This window comes from Rutidosis leptorrhynchoides, chromosome 11 (genome assembly GCF_046630445.1).
Source record: "Rutidosis leptorrhynchoides isolate AG116_Rl617_1_P2 chromosome 11, CSIRO_AGI_Rlap_v1, whole genome shotgun sequence".
Taxonomy (NCBI): Eukaryota; Viridiplantae; Streptophyta; class Magnoliopsida; order Asterales; family Asteraceae; genus Rutidosis; species Rutidosis leptorrhynchoides.
The window spans coordinates 108,411,115-108,419,519 of NC_092343.1; positions in this window are offsets into that span (position 1 = coordinate 108,411,115).

The window sequence follows — 8,405 nt, forward strand, 5'->3', positions numbered from 1 at the left end:
AGGTGGATCCGGCAAAGATAGAAACTGTTGAAAAGTGGGAAACCCCAAAAACTCCGAAATACATACGCCAGTTTTTAGGACTAGCTGGTTACTACAGAAGGTTCATCCAAGACATTTCCAGAATAGCAAAACCCTTGACTGCATTAACGCATAAAGGGAAGAAATTTGAATGGAATGATGAACAAGAGAAAGCGTTTCAGTTATTGAAGAAAAAGCTAACTACGGCACCTATATTGTCATTGCCTGAAGGGAATGATGATTTTGTGATTTATTGTGATGCATCAAAGCAAGGTCTCGGTTGTGTATTAATGCAACGAACGAAGGTGATTGCTTATGCGTCTAGACAATTGAAGATTCACGAACAAAATTATACGACGCATGATTTGGAATTAGGCGCGGTTGTTTTTGCATTAAAGACTTGGAGGCACTACTTATATGGGGTCAAAAGTATTATATATACCGACCACAAAAGTCTTCAACACATATTTAATCAGAAATAACTGAATATGAGGCAGCGTAGATGGATTGAATTGATGAATGATTACGACTTTGAGATTCGTTACCACCCGGGAAAGGCAAATGTGGTAGCCGATGCCTTGAGCAGGAAGGACAGAGAACCCATTCGAGTAAAATCGATGAATATAATGATTCATAATAACCTTACTACTTAAATAAAGGAGGCGCAATGAAACGACCCGACCCAATCCATAGGGACGAATACAATAACATATGATTACATCGCGAGGCATTTGACCTCTATATGATATGTTTTAAAAACATTGCATTCTTTTGAAAAGATATACCATAATGAATATTTAAAATTCAATGTTTTTGACATCTGATGATTTCTACATATAGACAATCACCGTAAATAACAGTTTACAAGAATACTTCCGTTGACAATGCAGTCAAAATAAATACACGGTGATGATTTTATGAATGCAATGCTTCCTCGAATAAAACATGTATGACTCCATGCACATGGTTTCTCTAACATATATTCAAACAGCGGAAGACTTCTAGGAACCTAAGAATAAACATGCTTTAAACGTCAACATAAAGTTGGTGAGATATAGGTTTAATGCTAGCAGCGTTATAAATATAGACCACAAGATTTCATATACATAAACGTTTTAATAAAAATATTCTAAGTTGTTGAGCACTTGATAACCATACTTAACATTTAATCAACGTCGCATATTCCCTTTATTATGAAATCTTACTACACCGTACCAAGTGTAGTCACCGAAACGAAGTACTGTGCAACCGTTGAATACTGGTCGTCCAGTCCGGTTGGGGTTGTCAGGCCCGATAGATCTATCAACAGGATTAGCGTTTACAATACCTCATGTAAATAGTAGTTACCAAGTTACAGGGAAGTATGCCAGTGGTACAACTCAACGTAGAATATATATTTTTAATCACTTGTGTCCATAACGTAAATCATAAAATGCATGTATTCTCATCCCGAAATATTTAGAGTTTAAAAGTGGGACTATATACTCACTTTTGCCTTGAAGGTATTTAACTCGACTTGGTCTCCGATAGATATCACGAACCTAACCATATATATATATAATATATCAACATATTTTCTTTTCAAGTAATCGTTACATATATATATATACTTATAATACTTTTAATATTTTCTTAGTCCGTAGTTAGCAGTCCGATGTTAGTGGTCCACAATTAGTTGCTCAATAAAATAAATAAAGACTCCATCGTATTCGTATTGATCATAATTAATCTCGACCCATGGTACCATGTTGTCAAATGACGTGTTGCGTACATAAAGTACCGTGTTGTCAAATGACGTGTTGCGTACAATCATGAGGTCTTATGATTAATCTTCTCGTGTTGTTTACGGGTGGTCTTGAAATATATAAAATCAAATCATAAGTAATTATATATAAAATATCATATTAATTAGAAAAGATATGATTAATTTACTTTATCTACAAATATTTTCGTAGCTAAACTAGCTTCGGATACCCAATCTTGTTTTAGTCGTAGTTTCTTCATTACAACTCCGTTTTTGTTGGTTCAACTTGCCACTTCCTTGGATCGAGTCAAATTTTAAGAATATGAACTGAAAATACCTTAGTTTGTATTCGAAATCACAGGTTATAGGTCAAACTTTGGTAAAACTTATGAAAGTGATCATTTTCCATCATAAAAACAACATTTAATGATCATTTTTCTAAAAATACTTACACTTTGAGTTAAACCATGAAATTTTTATGTGTTAACATATTCATAAGAAATATCATTTTTCCAGAACATGAACTTTCAATTCAAAGTTCAAGATGGTTTTTAATTATCCAACCCAAAACAGCCCCCGGTTGCACTCCGACGACGTAGATTCAGTTTTTAAGGTGTTCTTTGTAAAACCAAGTTATATCTTGTTAAGTTAGCATATCATTATGATATATTACAGGTCTTGAAGTGTTTTAAAAGTTAAGTTAGAAGGATCTATTTAGTTTGCAAACAAGTTTGAAATCATTCAAACTATGTTCTTGTTGTTAAAATTTTACAACATAAAATAAGATAGCTATATAATTATGAATCGAACAAGATTATGAACAAGGTTACTACCTCAAGTTACTTGGACAAAGTTACTGTAAGAGATAAGAAAAAATCTTGGAATCAAAGAGTGGTGGAGTTAGATCAAAAGGTTAGAAGTATACTTCTTCAAATGGGTGGTTATTTTGATATGTTCTTGAAAGAGTTTTCTTATGGTGTTTAAGGCTTGTAATTGAAGCTAAATGATGGGGAAAATGCTTGGAGATGATCAAGTATGAAGTTAGGAGTATTTTGAGAGAGAAATGAGGGTGTAGGTATGAGAAAATGGAGTGAAGAAATGGTGTTCATTCATAAAAACGTTTTTAGTTTATAAAGAAAGAAAAGGATTCCTAATTTTGTTTTCTTACTAATAATTCATGCTACTTGACAAATCCTAGTTACCTCATATCTAGGGCAGTAATAATGTTGATTAGGATGTTGATTTGATGTGTATATACCAATAGTAAATACATATAGAAGCTGGGTATGATACGGGTACATATACCCTAGATATACGTATAGAAGTCTTGAGGAAACGGAATGAGAATTCAAATATAGCTATCTTTTGTGAATATAGTTATATTGTTTTATGTATTTAAGTCCTTAAAAAGTGATTAAATACATTATATATACGATACATGTATAAGCATTATAGGTTATAAGTATATATATCAAAGAATGTTACGTATAGTTATCGTTTTGAAAACTTAAGTTAGTATTTTCAAAATATACTTATAACTCATTGTAATTAGTACACAATGAGATGTTAAACCATCCTTAGATCATGTTAAATATATATAAATACATATATATACACAAACGTATAATTATCGTATGTTATACAGTTCGTGATATCATCGGTCAAATTGGACGGTCAAACGTTGTGTAAAACTCTTTTCAAAAACACAAGTCTCAACAATTTGGATTGTTTATCATGTTGGTAAGGTTTAATTTATGTAAATATTAATCTCATAAGTATAAAGCGATTGGAAAAATCCGGGTCGTTACAGTACCTACCCGTTAAATAAATTTCGTCCCGAAATTTGAATGGGATGGTCATGGCTGACAATAAGTATGTTTTCATGACGTATACGAGTTGGAAATTAGAGTTGTATTATCATCAAGTAATATTGATAAAGCAATTTGATTTTTGTGAAGAGTACGAGAGAGGCTATCACCAAAGGGTGAAATGAGTAGGTATAGATTCGTCATATCTTTTGACGTAGATAGGATTGATTTCCAAGTTTAAGAGATTTGTAGTAAAATCTTCATAATGAGATTTGATTCTTTGATAATCAAGAAAATTAGAATCCGCTTTAAATGCGATCATCTATTTTGATTGCTCTGTCTGATCTTTTACTATAAATCCACCTCCCTTCATTTCCTTACAACTCATACCTTCTATTCTTCCTCCCTCAATTCATACCTAAAAACATTTATCAGTATGCTTCATCCAGTACTGATCCTGGATATACTCTTATCTTTCATCTATGTCATTCTTCTTTTTCATCTACCTCCGGAGGATTTTATTTATTTCTACTATTATCTTGGGGTTATAGTATTGTTAATTCTCCCGTGCCTTTACGTTGCAATACGTATTGATATACACGGTTTGTAATTTATTTGTTGTTGTCGAGCTTTATATTTTCTTTTATATTCAACAGTTCGATACTTCTGTTTCCTCTTCCCGACTTCGAGTCAAGCGAATAATGGTCCAGAATTCGTAGGTATGGATTTTGAAATAAACATAGTTAATGTTCTAAGAAGGAAATAGTAATTGCACGATCTTGATTTGGTAAGTTACCAGAATGTCCGAAAAGATAGAATTATCAAGGAGATATGTTCTTAATATGTTTGGAGATTGGGTAGAATGTAAGAGTTGTGTAACATGGCACATGATGATGTTATGATCTGTGAATCATTATGTTCCATTTAGAAACTCAACATGAATTACTGTAATATAATCACGTTGATCAAGTGTCATTATATTATACTAATTCATGCTTTAGTTTCCAACACTACTTCAAAACATTCATATTTTAAACTCGAATTTTTCAGAATTTAGAAACTAACACAGTTTCTTTTATGTTGTAACGCAAATATTGTGAAGAGATAAATGATTTTTGATGAGGATAGTTGGGAATATATCTTCAGGAATATCGGAGATATTTATAATGAAAAATACGATGATATCTTAGAATATCTAAGATCAGGGAATGACCCAGAAAATCTGTCTGTGAAGGTTTAGAATAAGGAGTAAGGTTCTTACTAACGGTTTCAGCAGACACTGAATCATTTGAATCCTTTGAAGGTAGATTTCGTCATTATGATTTGTCCACGACCTCCTTTATACTTTGCTCAATCCGTTTTCCAATACCAAATTTTTCATTCGAAATTTTCCAATCTATTATTCTTTATTGTCAAACTTCTGACCGTAATTGTTGTCTACTGTCTTTACCACTTTATCAGTCTTTTCCAAAACTTCATAGCACTAATTCGTAGACTGAAGCATTTTTTAGAAACTTCACATTTGAAATATGTAATTCTTGGGGATAGACGTTGTATATATATATATAACTGCTGAAAATAGAAACGCTGCGAGATTTCAAAATACCCATTGTTGATTCCGCCAAAGGGGTAACGACTTGCTGGTACATCTGCTGATAATGTCGTGGAATATAAAAGGTTCCCTGGTAACAAAAGGGTAATCGTATGTATTACAGGTTATAATAAGGCTACTTCGAATGGAAAGTCGAGGTTGACTTGCTGAAACTGTGACAAAATTTGCTATTTTGAAAAGGAATCGCAAAGTTATTTTTGCTAATAAATGCTAAAAGATTTAACGCGGATACATGTTAAATTATGTCCTTGGTTTCGAGAGATTTTCAGGTGCAAGACTGCGGGTAATGTGTGGTTGGATCATCATCTCGATTGTCCATTATTTGAAGTGTCTTCAGGAATTTCGAAGGGTTTGATCATAGATTGTAATTGTTAATATACATATGATGTTTTAGGACTTTGAATGATACAAATACTTTTCTGGGTTCCAAGAATCGAATGATGTTCTAGCATAGTTTTGAAGTCAAAGTATAGTTTTGAAAGATGTAAGAGTCCTAAGAGTGATGTCTTCTATTAAGTCTTGACTTGGATTTCGTTTTGTCGTAATCGAATTTGGATGAAAATGGTTGTTTTGATTTCTATGAAAGAATGTATATTATTGTGAAGGTAGTGAGTATAGTTGATGATTGTTGAATCAGAGTCGAAGAATATAATCATATTAATCGTGAATTTATATATCTCTCGGGTATTACCTACCCGTTAAAAAAAATTTCCCAAGTAATGTTTTGTACCAGAGAATTTTATTACAATCTTTATGAAAATATATGTACATATATATCTTCTTCAGATGTAATCATGAATTTAATAAGTCAATATAATATTAGACTCATTTGATTTTCGGTTTGAGCTAGAATAAGTAATCTCTAAAACGATTAGGAACCACATATTCTTCACAGAATATTAATGAAGTTATGGATCAATACTTCATTATTTATTCTTATATATATTTCCTTAGTGAATCATGCTGATACTCATTGAACTCTTGCTAACTTCGCAAGATATGAATGTTGTTTCCCAATAAGCTTCGAGTACATTGAAGATGAAAGTGTAAAATCAAACATATTATTGAATAATACACTTGGTTTATTATAAAACGAAATTCATTGAATTGAAACAGGGATTGTAGTTAACGATGATTAAGTTGCTGACGAAGGACGTACATCATTGCATATTTGTAGTATGAATTTAAATGAGTAGTATCTACCCTTTTACAATTCATACTTAATAGCTTAGTACGAAAAGATTTATTTTGGTTTCCGAATTCATATATATAAATTATTTATATAAATTCTTCAGAAGAATGAGTTAATACTTCATAACTCGTTGATGCAATATACGCGTTATTGATGATGTCCACGGTGATTCTTGAACTGGTGGAGCTTGTGATGTTAAAGTTGCTGACGATTCTAACGATGTTGACAGCACTGACTGTGTTGGTGAGGCTAAGGGTACTGCTGATGCTGTTGGTAAAACAAATCTAGCTTGTACCTTACGCATCATTCTTGTCGGGGTTTCTACTATTCCTTTTATCATTTCTGTCCACTCATCTGATTTATGGTTAAGGCAGAAATAGGTAATCTCTATGTCTTTAGAGATTACATAATCACCATAGAATGTTTCTCCGATGAAGCTATGAATCAATACTTCATCGTTTGTTGTTGTTGGTACTTCTTTGTATCTATGGTGCGTGTGACGTTGATATCCGAGGTACGGATGGTGATATTGAGGCGTGTGATGCGGATGTGATTGTTGGTGGTGGTAATGATCCTATTGATGTTGATGATGGTGATAACGTTGATGCTGGTGATGCTGCTGGTGCTTAGGGTATTGAGGCTTGCGATGTTGATGTTATTGACGGTACTGGTTATGCTACTGATGCTGCTGATGGTGTTTGTAACCTTCGTACCGTATTCTCCAAAGCCACTACCCGAGTGCGAAGCTCGTTGACTTCTTCTATTACACCGGGGTGATTGTCGGTTCGAACGAGTGGATAAACAAAATCTAGAATTTGATGTAGTATATAATCGTGACGAGATACTCTGGAAATGAGAGAGAAAATGGTTTCTCGAACAGGTTCGCCGGTAAGTGCTTCAGGTTCATCGTCAAGAGGGCAATTTGGTGGATGGAAGGGATCACCTTCTTCTTGTCTCCAATGATTGAGGAGGCTACGAACCCATCCCCAATCCATCCAAAATAGATGATGACTGATTGGTTGATCCATTCCGGTCACACTGCTTTCGGAGCTTGAGTGGTATTCCATATCGGAATCCGAGGGACTTCAACTAGTGACGAGTTCCATTTCGTATGATTGAATAAAGGATTTTTTGATATGAAATGATTTTCCAGCTATCGGGTGGTATTCTAATTATATAGAATATCCACATATATAGAACAAAAGATCTCGTAGATTATGGAGGGATTTACGGAATATGTCAGACAAAGTTTACAGTAACAGTTACGCGTAGATATGAATTAGCAAATACGCTAAGATATGAATTTTGTCTATACACCATTCATGCAATGAATGCAGTAAGATGCGTTTAGACTTAAGATGATAAGCAGGTAATTTCCTACGGATGATAAGTAGATGATTTTCGACACAAAATGATAAGCAAAATTTTGACATGCAGACACGGTCGAAGTCCAGACTCACTAATGCAACCTAACAACTTATCAGTTAGACACACTAATGCAGACCTGGTTCGCTAAGACCACCGCTCTGATACCACATGAAACGACCCGACCCAATCCATAGGGACGAATACAATAACATATGATTACATCGCGAGGCATTTGACCTCTATATGATATGTTTTATAAACATTGCATTCTTTTGAAAAGATATACCATAATGAATATTTAAAATTCAATGTTTTCGACATCTGATGATTTCTACATATAGACAATCACCGTAAATAACAGTTTACAAGAATACTTCCGTTGACAATGCAGTCAAAATAAATACACGGTGATGATTTTATGAATGCAATGCTTCCTCGAATAAAACATGTATGACTCCATGCACATAGTTTCTCTAACATATATTCAAACAGCGGAAGACTTCTAGGAACCTGAGAATAAACATGCTTTAAACGTCAACATAATGTTGGTGAGATATAGGTTTAATGCTAGCAGCGTTGTAAATATAGACCACAAGATTTCATATACATAAACGTTTTAATAAAAATATTCTAAGTTGTTGAGCACTTGATAACCATACTTAA